The following is a 22,530-nucleotide window of genomic DNA, read 5'->3' as shown; positions in this document are numbered from 1 at the left end:
ATGAAAAAGGGACAGAACTTTCTTTGTTACCTTTATATATTACGAACACTAATTTGGTTATACAACCTGTTATATCTTGCAGTAAATAAATATATCAATTCCCTGACAGTTAGTCATGCTTGAAATAAAGCTGTTCAGAAGTAGAGTGCTCAGGTATTATGATGATCTGTTTCATGCCAACTGAAGTAAGATTGTGGTGGTACCTTTCATGAAATGAATTAGGAACATTTTTAATGACAATATTAGAACAATTGAGTTCGAAATAGCTTTATTTAACATAAAAAACGAACGAAAATACATTTTTTAAACAAATACATTTTTTTACGATAAACAAAACTAAACTGCTTTTCAGTACAAAATAGGAGACAAAACAAAAAAATATTTACAATCTAAGGTTTAACATTCTTGCCACGGCGCCAAACAAAATATGATTCCTCCTTAGAAACGCGCAGCATGCAATAGCACAGCACCGTTCATTTTAATTCTACTTTTGTGCTAAGTTAGGTGTTTTCTCCTTGAAAATAGTACAAATTCTTTACTTTTATTATTACATAACATGTGTGTATCAGCACTTCGTATTTCCTCTTATTTTAAACCATTTTCCACTTTTACAATATACGACATAGTTCTACAGAAATTTAAAGCAGGAAAACAACGAACTGTAATGCCAAGGCTACAGTATAAATTACCACACATGAGAACAATCTTGAGTTATCAAAATTTTGTGTTTATTTAGACTACAAAGGTACTCAAAAATGCCTTTATCATAATACCTATTTTGTTTCTCTCTAAATTACAGATGTATTGGTTTACACTTTCTTTCCTACTAGTTATCTGAGTTTTATCAATGAACAAACTTATTATATCTTGCACTTCTGTACGAAAGTACTTTCCGCCAGTGAGTAATGCCGGTTGAAAGTGCTTCAAATAAGGATGTAACTTGTATAGTTTATTCTAGTAGTACGAGATGAATGAAATCCAAATATATATGAGTCTATCCCGACTACTGAGAGAATAATCATCAAGCATTACATAAAAATACAAGAAGCCTGAAGATTGGTACTTACAATTAATGTGACAAATAATGGTGTGTAATTCTTACGAGTCCACAACACACACAATTTTTTTATTGCATAAACTGTAACATTTTAGCAATGTATAAGATTGCTTGGGTGCTTATGTAATAGGCATACTTTGCAGATCCTCCAGTATTGTTCGTGTTACTATTACCATGGAAGCACTAACAACAAGGTATGATCATTTCGTATAGTGAGTTGGTTGGAATTACCTGAGTTATCATGTTTGAAATAATGCAAGTTCCTTGATAAAAAAATATTTGTTAACTGACTATTACGCAGTGTGTATCTGAACTTTGGCGTAAAAATAACCGTGACCGTAAACATGCAAGCAAACTGACTTATTTGCACCATCATATGTGTGTGGAATTAGATTTAGCTATTATTGAAACGTTGGAACTAATGATACGCGACATACGAGTATAATGTGGATAAAGTGAAATAATCAAGTAACTTTGATCGGGTTGAGAGATCAAAAGATAGAAAAAGAAAATGTGAAGATCTTGTGGCGGAATCTCCAGATTATTTTGTTTGTGTAATTAATGGCTGACGAACCGCAAACAAGGCAACTTTTAACTGAAGGACTTCGAATGTAAAAGGCTTATGTGAAGTTTGTTTCTCATATTTTGAAGAATGAACAGAAACAGCGGTGGTTGTAAGCTGTCGTAGATGCTTGGGGATAAGAGGTTCTTGAAAGCAACTACAGGTAATGGACCCTCACTATTTCCAATACCATCCCCAAATCAAAATCACCACAGCATGTAGTACAAATCCCACATCGAAAGAAAAGCACGTACGTCACTTTCTCAGTTCACGTTCAACATGCTAGGCTCATGTGTTTCTACCACTAAAACTCAATAGAGCACATTAATTTATTACTGGTACTAGTGATAAACGTCCAACCAACAATGCTATGTACAATATCAAAAAGATTATGGAATTCTGCTCAAAGAGAAAGATCTGACAAGTAGATCATAATGAGTTCATTGTGAAAAAGTTTGTGACGATAAAATAGTCATCGGATTATGTAGCGTCTCTTTCGGCAATGAGGCTACATAAGACGTGAGTCTACAGCTTAATTTGAGATTCGAACTGTGGACTCACACCGGAAATCGAATCAAAGTCTCCCGCGCCTAAGGCGCGTACGGAAACCATGTAACCACGCGGGAGCTCGCTTCTGATTTCTAGTTGTTCGAAGTGCGTACCAAAGAGAATTCTACGTTATCATAGTAACTAATGCACTCCTGGGAAGTGTTTTTACAGCACAATTGATGACTTCAGAATCTTAGATACACATTCCACACTTCGAGGATTTGGTAAATACCTGAAACTTAGTGGTCATATAATATGCCTTTGCTTGTTTCGTTTTCTTGGACGATTACTAGTATTATTATTATTATAAATAAGATATTCTTGGACATTATTTCCAGAAATGGCAATACAGTTTATACTACTGTATAGTATCACACATGGACTACTCTGAATGTGATGTCACTAATGCTGTCAATTTGTTCCTCACAGGGGCACTCCGAAAATTACATTATTATCACGTCTAGGACATGTGTGTACTCAACATTTCGACAGTGGCACAATATTTGCAAACTCTTCGGCCAATTGATCATCGTGCATTCGATTCACACACAAAAACTGCAGTCTCGTAGAATTATATTTGTTCTTGAAAATGTAGCCCCATTAAGCAAACACGTTATAAACGAGAATATTTTCCCGATCCACCTGTTAGAAACCGGTATATATTTTAAGGGAACTACATTTCAAAAATCCATATATGTTGATAAAGGAATAATACAAGAAAATGCCAGAAATTCAATTGATAACTTGCTGAGGGATACGCAAGTATTTGAAAAAATGGCAGGATAATCCAAAATACTTCTTTAACTCGGAACTGCACCAAGGAAATACAAAACACTAACTGAATATAATCAATTTCAAGTATTAAGTTTAAACTTCTGAAATCCTCTGATGTTTCGTTATGCATATACATTGAATAAAGAATCCTCTGAATTATATATAGTATCCTCTGAAATGGTGTATCAATTGAGGCGTTTTTCATTTCAATTAACCTTTTTCGAGTTTTCGTAAAATATTGTATTATTACTTACTATATTGGCGCAAAGAGACTATTTGGAGTGTTGGCCAACTATAACATCATACATTAAGCATATGCATTAATTTATTTAGTTTCTTTGGTGTAATATAATAACCAGCATTTTGTTAATAGGTACGTATTTACATGATATATACCACTTTCTACACAACTGAGTGAATTCAGACAGAATTTACAGAAATCAAATCAAATCTAACATTTTCATTTGTGAACCTGAAACAGTCTGCTCATTTTTTTCATCAAACCTACAAAACCAAATCCCCATAGATGACCTTTATACTGTGCCTTCGTATTTCGAAGCTATCTCGGCCTTTTAACAGTATACGCAATTTGAACTACATAGGCGCGCGCGCGCGTGTGTATGTATGTGTGTGTGTGTGTGTGTTTGTGTACGTATAGTCACCAAGTTAATTGATACAGTGAGAAATATCACTAAGAGTGTACTATAAAACATTTAATTCTGATGCAGTAGGCAGTACGAATACCAGCAGCTTCAGGTACTCAAACATGCGCTTATTTGTATCACGACTCACGTACTTACTAAGATCATTAGCACAAGTATTGGGTATTTCCGATAGAAGCTACCGCGTATTAGTAAAAATGATTATTCCTCGTTGAGATTTGTCTTACAACTCAGTATTTTTATAATGAAACTTTAATTGTAATGTTACTTGATCAATGAACATCTTATCTATGCAGACTGAAGTACTGCCAACTGTCCGATGCAAGTACAGGAGTTCATCATAATTATGCCAGGTAGTCTAAAATGTTCTGAATGTAATTGATGTATGTGTTTCAATGCCTTCTATGGAACTACACGTTAAGAAACGAGGGATTAGTCACACAAGGTAGAATCTGTGATTCCCTATAGTGTGTTGAATATAAGGTCTAAAGTTCCATTTTTGACATTATATTATTCATCTATATAAAAAAAGAAAAGAGTGAAAGCACTACACAGAGTGCAAGCAGATTTGTTATGAGTATAGTCAAGATGCTGCAAGTGAATGAAGGATTCGAAGATGGTTCACCAAATTCAAGCCAGGAAGTTTCAGCCTGCAAGATTAAGCTCGTGCTGGGTGACCGTTAACAAATGGACGACGACCATATTAATGCTCGTTTGAGTCCCACGATCGTCAATAAGTAAATGGCAGGCACAGAATATAACCTAAAATCACGTTTTATAAACATTTAATGAAATTTTTAATAGATCTTTCACTATTGTATTTGGGTCTCTTACGGGCTGCCAGAAAATGGCCTTGATTGTTATTTCGCCTGCAACATACTCCAGAAACGGATCATTCATTATTGAAAAAAATAATTTGTGGCTGGTGATAGAAGTGTGACTGTTGATGAAATACAAGAACATGAAAGAAATCCAGCGGTTGTTCAAAAACCTGCATACAATGGGTCTGATAACACCTCAAGGACATTCTAAGATACTCCCACTAAATCGGACAAGAAATTCAGACGTGTACTACACTGAAATTACGATACATCAAATCATCCAGTAGAAGCGGCTGGAACTACTGAACAGGAAGAGTGATGTGCTTCACCAAGACAACGCGAGATAGTATTACAGAAATACGGATGGTCATTGGTATTCGTAAAAAAAATTGAACGAGCTAGGCTCAGTTCCCCTTATCATACTCACCGAGCATTGTGCCATCTGACAATTACAAATCCTCAAACAACACGTCCCCCCCCCTCTCCTCCGGAACAGCTCAAATTCCACGCTGAGGGCACTGTGAAGTTGTCCGAAACATGAACTAAGGTCATCGAAGAAGTGGAAAATCATTTTTCTTCGCAATAACGTTTTGTTTTGTCCGGCGAAAACGTTCAGAATTTTCGATAAATTCTTTGCTAATCATACCATTACGATTCATTCTATCTTAAGTTTTTCAGTATCTGAACACAGAATCATTTGATCACCGTACTACATTCTGCAAATACACTTATGAATAACAAAACCTGTTCACTCGGATATTTCTTCCAGAATATAATAGAGTACCGTTTCATGAATAACGAACTAATGGAATGTATAGAACATATTGATGTGTGGATTTAGCCAAGTTGACAATAATTAATTGGCAGGACCGTATAACTTCTTGTCAATATATGAATAAATGAACTTTCAACATTCCAAATGGGCTTATCAAAATTCCTTAACAATGTAATCCACATCTGATAAAGTAGTTGCAAATTGGTAATCGATTACGTGCTATATCACGAATCATTCAACTTTCAAATGAATTACTTCATTTTACAAATGAAACCATTACACCCAATGTAATTCTGTATGGAATACCCGAAAGAAAAGTTTTGAAAGTGACTCGAACGGATCATTGATACTGCATGGTAGCAGATTTGCTAACGCATCTTCTACCTCTCGTATTTAACACTTCGTAACAGCCACGCAAACAGAGTACTACTCCGAACTGAACTAAGTATTCTGTTAATTGGAGTAAATTATATACATTTCGAATAGAAACGCATGCAACACACAGAATTAATGCCAGTACTAAATATTTGTTTTATACCAAAACTATCCCCAAATATAATTCTTAGTTTTAAGGAAATAAACCGTGTATATTGCAAAACTGCAGGTAATACCTTGTGTTCATCCGACATCCAACCCAATGGATCCATAATAGAATGGAACACAGTTAAAGCAGACCGTTAACTTTTCAGTACGTTATAGTAGATTTAAGTACCAAGTGTCCTACTTCACTGATTCAACTGTAAACAAAAATTTGTCTCTTTCAAATTTAAGTGTGAATTTCCTTGTTAAGTAAAAAAGATAGGAATTAGCAACCAGAGAACTTAAGATGTCACGAGAAGACAACCTTCACTAAACAGAACGAAAACACCTGCAAGTAGCAGCAAGGATTAATATAGAAAGTTTCAAACTGTAGACATATTTATGAAGTTATTACAACAGCGAAGAAAAATGTAAAAAATCCATGCTGTTTTAAAATCAGACTCATACCAAACATACACGAAAAATGCTATCTACGCTTGTTTTAGCTCTGTTCACAATTAGCCAGTTATCAAAAATAATGTTCTTTCAAAGTCTACACGCTACTCGCAGTAAGGCAGATATTTTTACATAATACGATAAAGGGTGGCCAAATTTGTCACTTTTTTTTTTTTTTTAATAAGCATTGTTGGAAAAATTTACGTCGAGAAATTAGATATGGTATGCGCGGTGTGTACTAGTTATTTCTGAATGTAAATTCCTTGTTTTGTTCCTAATCAGATATGCCCCTCCCCAGAAATTCTAAATTTTCTTTGCACATTTAAAATACAATATTGATTTTATAGATTACTCTCGACGCTGTATGGACGATTTCATAAAACGTATCAATTCACTATTGTCAAGTCAAGGAAAATAGGGGAGAAGTACTGATTTTAATGATTTTAGTCCAAAATAATTTTAAAAAATTTACTTCATAAGCGACCTTCCATAACGTACTAACAATAATTTTGCCAAATGCACGGTATATGTACTCTTAATCTGCACTTATACGATTATCTTGAGTGATTTCCCAATTTATGTACTAAACGATAACTCTTTGTTGACAACTCTGTCGGATGTTAATTTACCAGATAAATAACTAATTTATTTTAGTTTAAGCAGCTAATACAGCCCTGATTATTCACTGATAGTGTGTTGCATGTATTTTCTAGGTATATTATACGGGAATTCAATTGTGTGTTCCATCTGCTGCGGATTTTTTACTTTTGGTATATCATACATATATACATATAATAAATACAATGAATTTTTGTTCCGAAAGGGAACTACCGGATTTTTTTCATTGAAAGTTCGTATATTGTGCTAGACCAGGCGTAGCCGTGTTATTCACGTATGCTATTACCACCGTGAAGCTCGATATCAACTAGATATATCTATAGGACTTTTCATATAGGCGGTACATAATAAGAAAACCCGCTAAGTACAAAGTGCGGTTAAAGGAGTCTTAACTGACACTAGTATATTACACTATACCAGAAGCAGGACCTTTAGGCCCGAATAAAAACTGCTGTACAGCGGGAGGCAGGAGCTCGGTGCACTTGGGATCACGTTCTCACCCTATTGGTAAGAAAAGAAAGTTCCCTTCCCGCAGTCTCTCAGCAGAAGGGAATTAAAAAAAAAAATCCGATCTCTACTGATCTTGATCATACAGATGCTGTCAGAAGGTGGGAAAGATTTAGTAACGTACGTACATTATTATTATTATTATTTGTAGATGGGACAGTCATGCAGTCTACACAGAACATCTAACCTACGCAAGCTGGGAACCGAAGGTAGTGTTCCAATTGTGGCGACAAGCATTTTACACTTACAATATGTAATGTACAGGGAAATCACGAGTTTTTGATTTCCAGCAGCTATAGAAATCTTTTATGAGATAAAAGAAGAAAAAGAAGTTGGTTTTATTAATTCACTTTTCTCTTACTCGAATTTATACTTATTACAAATTGTTTTCAAATAGGACTAAACTAGATATTTTCAAATACGATGTACGGAAAGTTTTCTTTCCGTGTTATCAATGAGTTATAAGTATAATGTAAAATTTAGTTAAGACTGTACTCAGCTACAACGCGGGACTGTGATGCGAGTTAGATGGAAATTTATTGAGGTCCGCACACACCCATATTTTATATATAGAATGGGGAAAATATACAGGATGTACCATTTATCTTTAAACGCCCTTGTAACTTTTAGCATAACATTCACTTAAATTCTTCACGATGCAAATATTGAGAGGAAACAGTTTGATATACTCTAATACCACCAGATTAACATTGTTGCCAACCCAACATACACATTTTTCTACACGACACTATGTCAAATTATTACATATTTTGAATCTACTTATAATAATATTCATTATTCAGTGTTACAAACTAAGGACGCTAGAATATCGTAAACATCCAATGTTTGCAGGCATCTATGGCAGTAATAAGACACATGAGACGAATGGCGCAATGCACATCCGAAGTATCTAAGTGTCGAGTACTGTGGCCATAATGCGAACGAGGTTACAAAGAATTGAAAATTTGGAGTTTTCCCCACGGTTTTATTTCGAAAAACTGCGTAGGTAAGTGTCACATCCAAACACGTACGTAGGTGGTATAACAGACATTAAGATCATAATGCTTTTACAGTAATTTGGTATCTGAAATCATCCGGATATAACCACTAGTAAGGTTTGCAATACTGCTTAAAATTATGTAATCACAAGAGCTTGAAATTACAACTATAAAAAAACAAACTTGCTCTTGCGTTACAGAAATTAAGAAAAGCAACAATTGTTATAAACATTCTCAGAATTGTCATTTTAAGCAACACAGCAATTTCTACCCATGTTTTTGACCTTACGGAATACTGGTAGTTTGAAATATCAAATGCTGTAAACGGCATAGTGATCTCTGAGTCTTTTGAAAAGTATATAGGTGATTGGATGTGATACCTATCTAAACATTTCTTCGAAATAAAGCCTTTCGGAAAGTCTCATTTTCAATTCCTTGTAAATTTGGTTCTATTCATTTCAAATAGATCAAACCGTGATCACAATATTCGACACTACGGTACTCTGGATGTGCATTGCACCGTCCATCTCAGTTACTTTATTATTGTTATGGAAGACTCCCAAACATTGCATGTTTGTGTTACGGTAGGGTCTTTATTTTTGTAACTCTGAATAATAAATGTGGTAGTGTGCTTTTGCCCAACATGCAATACTCTGACGTAATGTTATATGAATCGCTGAGTTGGCAACTGTTAATCTTCTAGTCGTGCAGCGTATGTAAATATGGACTTAACCGAGATTTGCAGCACACAATTGTTTATTATTATTATTACTATTATTTAATCCATTACTTTAGAAGTTACAATGGCGTTTTACGATAAAGAATCCATCATGAACGAGAACACATAGGAAAATTAGGATTTACGACACAAGTACGACTTATCGGAAGATAAATATGTTGAGAGTTAACCAAATATAACTTATTTCAAATCAAGTTTCAACTAAAACTATAATCAAGAAATAAATTTTCTTCTCTTTCTCAAAACTATATTGTTTGCTGATCAACTTATTAAACCGATTTGTATACTTCACAACTCCATCGAGGGAGGGAGAGGAGGAAAAAAAAAACTCTGCACACTTGTAGTTTTTATCACATTGCTAGTAGCCATCATGTTCATAAAACGAATACGGAAAGTTCGGAAACGAGTGAAATGTATAGTTGTATGTGTGTGCTGTATATAGTGTAAGTACTGAAATGTGTTACAAATATGAGTATAGTATTAGTTGAGTTACGTAGATGTAATAAGCCAGCAAATACTTGTGCCGCATGACTATTTTTACCTACGTATAAATAACCAATTATTTCTTGTATAGGACTGGTAGAATGCGACTTGTATACGACTGGTTTTTAAATTATTCCAATAGAGACTTTTAAATCACGCTCAGAAATAACTAGGGACGACCTCTGAATTCAAGAGTGAAAACTGTTGTCACATACTCTACCTTATTGGCAGAAACGTCTAGGTCAGGATATGTATTGAAATTATATTCTAAATTTACTTGAAAAATGTAAATATAATCACATCAATTACTACAATCGTGTTTGAAACATTCTTTATGTTTGCTGATAGGTTAAGTGAACTGAAATGGTCTTTAATTACTTAGACATTAAATGAAGCCAACTGAACCACAAAAGAGCAACACTAATAACGGAAAAGGACGCCGACTTCCAGCCCCAAGGACTTCATGAAGATTGTGATGCGATGTAACTGTAAATCCGAAAAACCTACATCAAGATTCCACAATGTACGTTGTTAAGAATCTGTCTCCGTAAACAGGATGTACGTAACAGATATCGCTTACCTATTAAAAGCATATAGAACTAGGAATTTCAAGGAAAGTTACAGGAATATATAATGACTTCAAAACATTCAACTGGAAGTTCCAAATAAATACGCATGCATGAAAGTGACAGTATGGCAGACACATTACAGCGTATTATTTAAAATGTGTTCGTATGAATTACAATTGACAGTCATATCTTCTTGTCGGACGATGCAAGTTTCTCTTTAACCAAACTCTTCAGAAACCTAATATCTACAAACTCGACTATTTGCACAAAAATTTCCTTCTTTTTTAATTTGGTAGTTTGTAATACTACTTTAATTGCATCAAAATGTAAATGCAATTCATTTATTTATTACTACTTCAAGTTCACGAAAACTATATAAAAGTAACTCCCATTAAAATATATTACAGTACTATGTAAGTACGTGAAGTACGGCTAGAATGACAAAATACTCTTATTTTCCTGGTGAAAATACCTTACAAATATGAGCACATAAAAATACTAAAATTTGAAGTTTATACCTTGTAAGTGTAACAAACATTCAGTTTATTTATTTGTATTGAGTGTCGATTCAACGGATGATCGAGTGAAGGTTTTTACCTCCTAATAAAAATGCATACAAGCACTTGAGAATATGATTCCTTCAACACGCTTCTGAAAAATATTGAAAACAGTAATTTTATATTCTCAAATTGCTGGAATTACGTAAGAATTTTTTTGACACTGCAAATACTATACATTCAAGAAATTCTATCTGTAAGGATTCTTCAGAATCTTAGTTACGTCGCTCGCTTCTTTCCTGGAACTGCTTACTTATGAAATTTTCTTATTCCTTTTACTGTGAAATGCTAAATAAAAGCGAGGAAAACTCTTCAGTAAGAAAGAAAGAAAGGAAAGAAAAAAAAACGGATCAGGTAACGCAAGAGCTATAGAGCGCCAAAAGTACAGGCAAAAATACTTCAGAGATCGATTGTAGCAAAACTATTAGTCGAAGAGCACAGAGAATGTGTTGTCAGAGAACCTGCTCTATCAAATTACGCAAATTTTCAAAATAGTGAATTAGCTGTGCACGGAACTTTCTCCAACCGAGCAACAATTCTCTAAATTCTAAGTAAAATAATCATGTGTAAGAAAAATCTAGATTGTAAAAAAAATAAAATAAAATAAAATAAATGGTTGCGAATTTACATAAACTCATGACAATGTAAACTCACCATTAGAATTAAAGTTGTGGGTATTGGTAGGTAGTAGAGGGTTCGTAACTAACTAATAGAAAACAAATATGATGGAAAACTATTAAAAATGCGTTATTACGGAAGATATTGTGAAGTCTGATTTTCTAAATGTTCAGATATGAGATATTCGGGCATTAACATTAACAGACAATAAAATAGGATATGCAAGTAGCTCAACTACTGTAATTTTCGATGTCTGTTCAAGTGGATGGTCTGCGATCGGATTCATATGCCATTGCCGCTTCCTGTATTCTATCCTTGCCTCAAAGGCGAAATTATGTGCTGACAAGCAAAGGGTACGATATCAGGACTCGAATTGCGCAATAAGAGATATATCCTTAAAGAGTATCAAGTAGTTAGTTAATCGCCAAGTTATTAGCTGCAGTCCGCCAATAAGGAAAAAGTGATGGGACTTCAAAGGTAACACACGGGACTATGGCAAATACAAGAAATAATCTGTTTCTCCCATCTTTCCTATGTATTCAATATTTGGGAAAGTGAGACAGCGATTCAAATAACATTCAAGTCGCACAGTTGATGTGTAAAGTAGAAAAGATCGAATGATCCGAACAAAAGCAGTTTGTACAATGTGCCCATCTTCCAACAACTAACAAAGGCAACGAGCTTTCCGACAAATTTGTTCCTGCGAATGTCACATTCACGAAGAAACTAATCCCGACTGGATGCACAGGACTAGTGCAGCCCTTGGACGTGTACTTTTTCCGACCTTCCAAAAACTTTGTGAAAAGACCCCGCTTAGAGATTATAGAAATCCGGTTTCCGTTAAATTGGCTGGTATTGCAGTATGTCGTGTATTTTGGTCCCTTGATGAAAAGTCGCAATGGGCACGAAGCCCCAAATCCCCTGATTATTATCGTCACTCAAAGGCATACGCTCCCTCGTAAACTAAAAATAATAATTAGGTCGACATTTTATCTATGATGTATGAACAAGTCTCACTAGGGTATACTATGGTTTTTGGGATCGCTGATTCCGAATCCGAGGTTGGTTAACCTCCATGACGTCAGGTTCAAGGTCATTTGAAGATCAAATTGAGAGGATTTTTTTTTTAAATCTGAACAAAAAGTACTTTTTTTTTTTGATCCCCTGGATCCGATTGTCATTTTCTTGACCCGACAAGATCATTTCAAGGTCAAATTTGAAAAACCGTCGGGAAAATCTAAAAATCATTGATAGGGTTTTAGGGTGAGCCAGGATTGTTACGTTTTAGAATCTTTTCAAGATCTAGAAAGGCTACTCGATATCAAGTTTTGATCTATGCTTTGCAGTGAATGATGAATTGCTGGCCATGGATGTAGAAGATGATCTGATATCAGGGCTTTATTGCACTAGCTAAGGCATGCTTATCGAGTTACTGAAAGTTCGCCTCTGACAGATAGCTGCACATGCTGTAAACAAAACGAGAGGGAGGACTGTTCGCCAATCACAGCAGTATTCTTTCACGCTGTTGCTAGGCAACGAAGGTCACTGACCGCGCTGTTGCCGGTAGTTGAGACGATTTGTTAAATGTGCTGTCTCTGTTGCGGAGCCTCTGGCAACAGCGCCTGCAGTACTCCATGTGCACTACCCAACTGTCAGAAGCCACCTTTCCTTGCGCACACAGTAGGTTGTTGTGCACATGTAGCCAGTATCCTATGGTTTTTAGGATGGACTCGACATCAACAATAAATCACATACCCTAGTCGAGCTCTACTGGAATACATGCAAGATGCTGGTAATGGTAATGTGAACAACGATGGAAACGAAGGTGAAATACTGGAGGTTGAGTTTCAAGAATGATGAGATGTGAGATGCAGAACAAATCTTCATTGACTGCAAATGACTGGAAAACTAAATGGACAATATTAATGGTAAATTTGATTAAAACGGATCTCAGATTCAGAACTAGCTACACTAAACACCTATGATCTGTTTGAGGATTTTCCGACTGTTTTTCAAGTTTGATCTTGAAATGACCCTGCAATGACCTTGTTGAATCAAGAAAATGACAAATGTTTTTTTCAGTCGCTTGATCCGATTATGTACTTTTTGTTCAGATTTTTGCCACATTCCCTCTCGATTTGATCTTCAAATGACCCTGAACCTTACCTTACCTTATGGAGGTTAACCGACCTCGGATTCGGAATCAGCTATCCCCAAAACCATAGTATACCCTAGTATGACTCTTTCATATTTCATAGATAAAAATGTCAACCTAATTATTATTTTCAGTTTACGGGGGAGCGTATGTCTTTAAGTGATGATGATAATCAGCGGATATCTCGAAAACATAAGTTTTTCTGACTTCGTGCCCATTGAGACTTTTCATCAGGGGACCAAAATACACAACATACTGCAATACCAGCCAATTTAATGAAAACCAGATTTCCATAAACTCTGAGCGGGGTCCTTTGTCACTGACACAATCCCAAGACAAGAACATCTGGCAACGTCACAAGTTCTTGAATCTCCAATCGTTTATGCTGTATCAGTTCTATGGTCCTCTGTTTCTCAACAGGGTTCGATTTGCTTCCTACAAAGCAGTATACCTGGATATCGCAGCGGAAGCATTCCAGACACCCATTCAGTACTGCTTCGACTCCCTTACCACTGAATTGTGTTCTTACTGCGTGTCGATGGCCATTGTAAGATGTGCACATTGTGCAAACTGCTTTTGTTTGGATCATTCGATCCTTTCTACTCTCCACATCAACTGTATGGCTTGAACACGTTATTTAAATCGCTATCTCACTTTCCCAAATATTGAATACATAGGAAAAACTAGAGAAACTTTGTTTCCCATAGACCACCATGTTACCTTTGAAGTCCCATAACTTTTTCCCTATTGGCGGACTGCAGCTAACAACTTGGCAATTTAACTATTTTATGCTCTTTAAGGACATAAAAGGCTTATTGAGCAACTCCAGTCCTGATATCGTACCCTTTGCTTGTGAGAATGTCAACGCATAGAGGATGAAGTAAAGATGACAGTAATAATAATTGGTTATGCGAGTCAAACACGTGTAAGCATTTATTTCAATACATAATAAACAGGGATTATTACCAAACTGTAACGTCAATATATCTGTTAGTAGTGTCCACCACTTCGGTGACACGTTGTCACTGCTTCGGAAGCATGCAAATATCCTGTAAAGAGGCAACGCGTGACGCTAACTTTAAATAAGCTGAATCTACTATTCAACCCATTAGTGATTACCGGGTTGCACATGGCCTATTTCGGTGTGTTAGCATATCTGCAAAACTGAAATGTCAGAATGTCTAGTGAAATAGATAAGTATTTACACATATTTAATCAGGACAATTTAATATAGGAGGTCCAACTGCCCTTGCTACATTAGATATAGTGGTACTGAAATGTCAACTTTCCCACTTGGTAAGGCTAGTTAAGAAACCGAAGGCCACGGTAGATTATGATGTTCTATTCTTTTCAGGTCTCCTACAAATACTGACACTGAAAGAATAGAAAGAAAATGAAGTCATCATACGCACAACTTCCAAAGGCTGAGACTGATGAAAAGGAATTGGATAGAGGAGGAAGTAGTGGAATGAAGACAGTGAAAGGAAATATGAGAACCCATAAAACCACACGACTCAAAAGCTAGCCCATCAAAACAAGTGCATGCTGTAACATTAAGACCTCGGACCCAATGGTTTTTGGGCTCACTTGAAAGTATATCCTTTGCAACAATGAAGTTGCGCATAATAAAATCTAGAATAAACATTTGTGCCGTATAACAATATGTTTTATACAGGCAGACGTAAGTATTTTGAAGTCTGAACGTGAATATACCGTCTCGTATTTTCATGTAGGTTACTCTAAAGACATAATATAGGTATTTATAAACACCTTGTGTAATTTTTTAACCTCGCTTAATCCTTCCCCAGCTACGCAACTATTAAATTTATTATGTAAATCCTCAGCTACTTGTAAACTGCTCCAAATGTCGATTTTCTGCAGGGAAAACTTACTTCACGATAGTTGGTTGGTTAATGAACACTAATTTAGATCAGTTTTTACTTTGTAAAATTCTGAGATATCTGTTCCTCTTCGAAGTAAATTTTTGTGGAATCACTGTAATTTAAAATGTGTATAATTTAAATACTTTCACTCTGCTGGCGTACTATAGCTCAAAAATGACATTTCTCAACCTACGTTTATTTACAATCTTTGTTTCTTTAGTTGTCTTTTGGTGATGTAAGGTTTTCAGATGAATTTTATACACACACCATTCTATACACGATATACACACTAAATTTTATAGATACTTTGAAGCCACTTCTCAAAGTTATTTTCAGACTTGACTGATGTAAATATCGTTGTAACACTAAACATGTATTAAGCAGAAATCCATAGGATCTGCAACTTATGCACCAGTCACCAAATAGATGCAAAAGCAGGCGGAACTAATAGTAAAACCCTTTTAATTACATTAAAAGGTTTCTTAAAATATCCAAGGGATAAGTCTGAAGACTGACAGAAAAACTACATAATATTCAGTCGATATTACCAAAGCTCCTTACATGTAAGTATCAATTTTTTACTTTCTTACTGAAGCTTTCGAGGAAAGAAGTCCAGTATCTTTGTGTCGTATATTTATAGTTCACAGGAGATCATTTTCCATTTATTCTTGTTACCTAAACTTTGTATGGGGAAAAAATAGTTTAACTCACTTTCAATGCTTGACAATTCCAGCTGCAATTCACAATTAAAATAGCGTCACTACCTGAAACTTGTGTCACTTAACATGATAGATAATTCAGTCATGCTGGTCTCTATAAAAAATTCTCAAACTTGTTAAAAATACCAAGTAATTTCAAATGAGAGAACCAATTCTTTGCATAACGTTTCCAACTGACTTACATTTCTATCGGAATTGTTTACCGTATTGATTAATGGAAGTTATTATTTATTTACGAGCAAAACTAAAATGGCAACTATGGCAAAATTATGCTTATAGCTAAGTTTAGAGTAATTATATTGTACACATATCACAATCTGTCTCTAGTTTCATACTACTACTAATATATAAATGAAAGAACGTAACTGCAGATATACTAATAAGAAATCTTACTCAAAGGTAATCGTAAACAATAAAAGCCATTAACACAAATTCAAATTTTCCTGTGGATTCAACGAACAGTAACAATATACAACAGAGTTTTAACAGAAATGCTCTCACTGTTGAGAGCCACGACTCACAAAAGTTTCACTTAGCTTCAAGTGACTTGACCACTAGATTATACAAGGAACAATATGTGAATATAACATCTACATTATGAAATAACATAATAATAATAAAAGTGATACGCTGCCATACCACGATCTTACATATTTGTATGCGAGTCAATAACAAAGTTCTTCTCTAGTGAATACCTTCTTATTGCAGTCACTCCTTATACAACATATTTACTGAAAGAAATGAAACAAAAATGAAAGTCATTTGAACATTGTTAATTGGTAACCTAGTCATGCAAGATGTACCTCAAAAATACATAATGCATGAAAATTAAATTATTCAGTTCATTATGAAATGGAAATGGCTCGACGCGCCACTGGCACTTTCATCTGACTCTTAGGTGGTGAACCACTGAAGCCTCAACATTTGTCCTTTTCATTATATCATGATTCATAGCGACATTCTGCTCATGCTCTTGTATTTTAGGGAAGTTCAGCCACGAGGTTCCAAGATTTACACATCACTGAGTTAATACATAATGTATTGAATAAATAGTTTCAACACAACCGAAGTGTTTGGCAGGGAAAATTAACGATACTTCCCCGGTAATACCAAAAGGTATGCCCTCGTCAGCATGAGGCTGACCATCATTCCCGTATACAAGAGCAAACTACCAAAAATAAAAAGCCGAAACAAAAAAATTAATGATAAAAAATTTAAAGTAGTAACTTTCACCAACTCGAAGCAAGTGCGGATCTTTAAAAATAATCTTTAATTTATTTATTTTTAACGAGGGGCGTTTTATAAATCTTGAATCTACCTACGATGAGAATGTCCCAACGCATGTGCCATTTTAGGATTTTTCTACGTAACTTCCTGATGTTTTACGCACTTCTCCCAGCGAAGCTCTAGCGTTATCAATCCTTAACGAAAGAAGTAGCAGTAGCAGCGTCACCTGTACACTACATGAAGGAGTAATTTGTATGGTGTGATATTTTCTCAATATTGAAACCGGCAGTAGTATATTTCCACCACATCTCATTTCAATAGAGAGCTTACAGTTGAGACAAAATGTAGTCTCGGGACGCTTACCCTTCTTATGGCCCTGGGGTCAAAATAACTCCAAGGGACACATATTCCTTAAATAATTTCTTTGTACTTTGTTTTTGGTTACTGATAATTTTAGTATTCCTCGACCCAGTCGAGTTCTTTCCATAATCCAAAAATTAAAAGGTAATTATTTTAAATAACGTTGTTGAATAAAAAGGTAACACGTCAGACCTTGGGGTCAATATTTCTATTATTCATTCTTCTTCTTCTTCTTCTTATTATTATTATTATTATTAAGCCACACCAAGACACTAGATTAAGTATTATTTAGTCTATCTTTCATGTTTGCATGTCCTTATAAGAAATTAAATAATTGGGATCAAATAGAGCAGAAGGACGGGCGTGTGTGTAGGTTTGAGGGGCCATAGGAGGGTTACTTTATTGCAGAAAATCGCTTCTTGCTATCTATTAAAGTTTTAACAATCTCAGTTAAAACCGGAAGTAGCCGATTTTCTGCCAGTTTCGGTTTTAGCAGATTAGTGTGGAATTACGAGGACCACTATTTATATTTTGAGCCTTGGCACTGATTGTAGTTAGGCGCTATTTTTTGTTTGCATAGAAACTGACATTGTTGACCATAATGTTCTTCAATGTTTTGTCAATAGCTTTATTTGTGTTATTTACGTTCACCTGAAGATTGCGTGACAACAGAAAAATGGAATTAACTCTTGCAAAATTTTCGTCCGATGATTTATTACGATTTTCGACGTGGATTATCAAGACAAGAGTGCATCGATCAACTTACTTCCACATTTGGCGATGAAGCCCCATCCTTTGCCACTGTGAAACGCTGGTATAACGATTTTACTCGTGGCCGCCATTCGCTCACTGACGAAATTCCCGAAAGTCGTCCAAAATCAGTTATTCAAGAAAACATTGGTGGTGTTGATGCTGTGCAAAACCAATACTGCAAGATCGTCATATGACAAACTGAGATTGAGGCAACCCTAGGCATTAGTTCCACCAGCATATATAAAATATTACATGATCATTTAGCTGTGTGAAAGGTTTGTTCTCGTTGGATCCCACATAATTTGACAAAAACTCAAAAAGAATTTCGCGTCGATTGGTGCACACAAATGCTCAATAAATACAATGGCGGTGCTTCTAAAGACTATACAAGATTGTAATAGGTGACAAATCATGGATATATGCATATGAACCGGAACGTAAACAGCACTCGACTGTATGGGTGTTTCAAGATTAACAAAATCCAACGGAAGTTGTTCGCGCTCGAAGCACATCGAAACAAATGATCGCCTGTTTTTTTTGGGAAAACTGGTCATGTGGCAACTGTACCTTTAGAGGAAAGTAGAACGGTCAACTCTGAATGGTACACAACAATTTGCCGGAGGTCTTGGGTCAAATACGGAAAACAAACAAGCGCCATTGGATCATTCTTCATCGAGACAATTTGAGCTCTCATACATCTCATCTAACAACAGACTATTTGAACACTCAAAAAAATCGAATTGATGGGTCATCCGCCATACAGTCCTGATTTGGCACACAATGACTTCTTGTTCCCGAATGTCAAGAGTAATTACGGGGAAAGCTATTTTCGTCGGCGGAAGAAGCCGTTGATGCGTTCAAAAACCATATTATGAAGATGTCTCAAGAAGACTGGAAAATATGCTTTGACAAATGGTTCGAACGAATGCAAAAGTGTATTGATCATAAAGAATATTATTTCGAAAAACAATAAATAAATTTTCAGTGACATATTACTGTTTTTTCATTGTTAGGCTCCAAATATAAATAGCCCTCGTAGAATGTATTCTTTCGAAGTTCAACTGGCTGTGTTTCCTATTACCTATTAGTTTTAAATCTGTAATAATTAATATTAAAACTGGAAGTGGTTGATATATGAATTTTCGGTTTTAATAGAAAGTTAGAGATGATATGTATTATTGGGACACCTAATCGACTGAAGAAAACAGCTTCTCGCTATGAAGTACGTTACTGCTCTGTAGTGATCGTGAAAATCGGAACCGGTTTATTTATATCACTTCCGGTTTGAATATCACCTGAATATACGAAATTTTAACCCTCTATATCTTGACTCAATTTTGTTCTGATTTATCAACTAGTTCTTGAGATTTTCGTCTCTCGGACGGACACAGACAGTAAATATATAAAGTCGGTAAACTCAACTCCTTAAAAAGGATTTGTCTTGGTCCTCACACCAAACATGTACAGCTTCCATGGCGGCATCATTACCATGGAATTTTTATCCCTTGAGATTTTTGATGTGCGTGTGAGGAGGAAGGGGGGGGGGGGGAAGGGAAGGTGCAGGTTGTAGTTAGTGTCAAGTCCAATGAACATGATTGGTGTAGTAGCTATTTGAAGCTACAACCGTGGATTTGCTCAGAAGGGTAATACACTGCATTGTCTTGATGGAAAATTACGCCAGTTTCCAGTTCTTTTTTTCGGCAATTGCAGCCGCAACTGGTACAGGAGATTCGTTGATTTGGTCTTTCTTAATGAAGTCTCAATAGCATCTCCTGCATCCCAGAAAACGGATTCCATCATGTTCCAAGTTAAGGGTTGCACAAGAAATTTCTCGGATACTAGTGGTGATTTGCCACGTTTTCATTGCTTCGATCGATTCTTCGTTTCCAGGTCAAAATGATGCACCCATGTCTCGTCCTGGGAAATCAGATTGTTCACAAAGTAGTTTATGTCCACACGAATACGGGTCAAGTAGGTCTCTGGAAGCTGAATTCTGTGTCACTTCTGATTGATAGAGATATATCGTGCAACCTCGTGTATAGAGATAGCTTCCTCTTTTGCAGAACGTTATGGATAATGTGATGAATAAACTCAGAGTTCCGATAGTCACACTGCAATTATTCACAACGATATATATCAACGTCTTCTGTCACTGTTTTGGAGCGGCCGGCACGAGCTTGTAAGACAACGATGTCCTGTCTTGTTTGAATTCTGCTACGATCGGTACCTTCCTCTAAAGAACTGAGCTTCTCGCTGCTGAGGATTTCTTCAAATCACACAATTCCTTCCTAGATAGACTCAAGTCTTAAGTGCTCCTCGCAAGTTTTACGTTATAAACAAAAACACTGGACTAAAGCACAAACAGGTCGAGATGGTGCATAACTATCTCAGTCACAGGAAGACGTCCACTGATCATCCATTCGCAAGAGTCGCATCAAGTACCTGTGATTAATATATGATAAATGAATTCGCCCCCAGGTTTACCGTTTTCCCCTGGATGAAGGTTGGTTGAGTATGTTCGGATTACAATTATGAGGTAAAAGAATTAAATTTAAGAAGTAAATGGATACGAAAGAGATTGCGTAGCTTAATATTTCCAGATTGAAAATATGATGCAGTCGCTGAAGTGCCATAATACATTATCAAAAATACTTAAATAATCGAAGTAGTAGTAATAATATATAAAGTAGACACTGAACGACTGAGAAATAAAAATACATCTGGAAAGGCAAAAATGATTAGTACGAATTTTGGCAGATGCCGTTTATTGAAAACTACAGGATGTAAACAGTCTCTGACACAATTCACTTATTAATAAACCACGAAATGAAGGTATAAATAAACTGATAACGATGGCAGAAAGAAACAGTTTTGTGTTCTTTATCAGTACACTACTATATAGGGTCCTTTAGTCGAACGAAGAATATCAGAACAGAGTTCTTCCCACGTACGATTCTACATGTCGATATTCAGAGTCGTTAACGCGTTGGTTATTCTGGTTTTAAGTTCATCAATACTTACATTTTCACATATCCACGGAGGAAAAAAACTCCAGTAGAATAATGTCGGGTTATCTCGGAGGTAACGGATGCGAACGTTCGGAAAATGTTCTTTCAAAGCACGATAAACAATGATACCTCCAGTGAGGTGGTGCTCCGTTCTGTTCGGGAATAAAGTCGGGGTGAAGCTCTGACTTGTCAGAATACACAATTTTCTAACATGCCTTAACTGTAGTGACGGCCGATTCCACGAAAAAGACTAGAACAATGACGCGATCGTACGTACCACCACACCACACACTGACTTTTGAAATCTCTTTTCATTTTACGATATGTGTTCTTGGATCCCCAAATGTGCACATTATGGCAACTTACTGTACCTAAAGTATGAAAACAAGCTTAGAGAACATTATGCTTTTAAGAGGTGTTCTATTTTCTCCGTATCATGTCAGTTGATTGAATGACTTGTACAAGCTGAACCTCATATGGACAGAGTCATAGTTCTTTCGTAGAATCTTGTTAACCAATACACGCATATCCAATTTCTTTGCCTTTGTTCGCAGGATTTACTAGGGCTGACTATGAATGCATGTCGGACGCGTTCAATATGTTCACTGCTTTGCTTAGACGCTTGAACGATTCTAGTGTAAAAGGCAATGCGTTTCTACTTCTCTCTCTCTCTCCCCATTTCCTTGAAGGATACAATTTCTAGAAGAATGTGTTCTAACGTTTCTCTGGTGCAGCTTAAGCTTTCTCATTGGGAGTCGCCATTCTCCCAATTAAGGTAATTTTTTCCTCGTAGCGCCGTCTATGGACTTACTTCTGATCTAGAACGAGTTTATATGTCTGTCACGTCTATCAGTTTATTTGCATCTTCATTAGTTTCTCATTTATTAATAATTAAGTTATGTCAGACTTTCTGTACGTGCTGTATACATATACTGAGTAACAACATGTCTAAGTTAGAGCAGAATAATATTTAGATGAAGTAAATGAAATTTCACGTGATGTATTTTATTATTTCATAATCGATCTGAACAACAGTAACTTACAGCTGTTTTATGTGCATTCGAGTTTCTATAATTTGTATGATTAGACAATTGTGCATTATTGTATGTAACAGAATCCTAGATTAGTGAGGATGTTAGTTTATTTTCCCAGAAATTTCCA

General features: G+C 35.8%; 1 protein-coding gene across 8 annotated transcripts in view; it reads right to left on the bottom strand.

Annotated features, from left to right (window-relative positions):
• Positions 1 to 251: 251 nt before the first annotated feature.
• Positions 252 to 22,530, bottom strand: part of LOC145689111 (tudor domain-containing protein 1-like) — a 187,921-nt gene continuing 165,642 nt past the window's right edge. For all 8 annotated transcript variants that reach the window (XM_081763241.1, XM_081763253.1, XM_081763249.1 and 5 more), the window contains one exon: positions 252 to 16,752. The gene's annotated coding sequence lies outside the window, so the exon portion shown is untranslated. The remainder of the gene's footprint in view (positions 16,753 to 22,530) is intronic.

This window comes from Thermobia domestica, chromosome 1 (genome assembly GCF_964235325.1).
Source record: "Thermobia domestica chromosome 1, izTheDome1.hap1.1, whole genome shotgun sequence".
Lineage (NCBI taxonomy): Eukaryota > Metazoa > Arthropoda > Insecta > Zygentoma > Lepismatidae > Thermobia > Thermobia domestica.
This window is presented reverse-complemented; position numbering and strand designations above follow the sequence as displayed.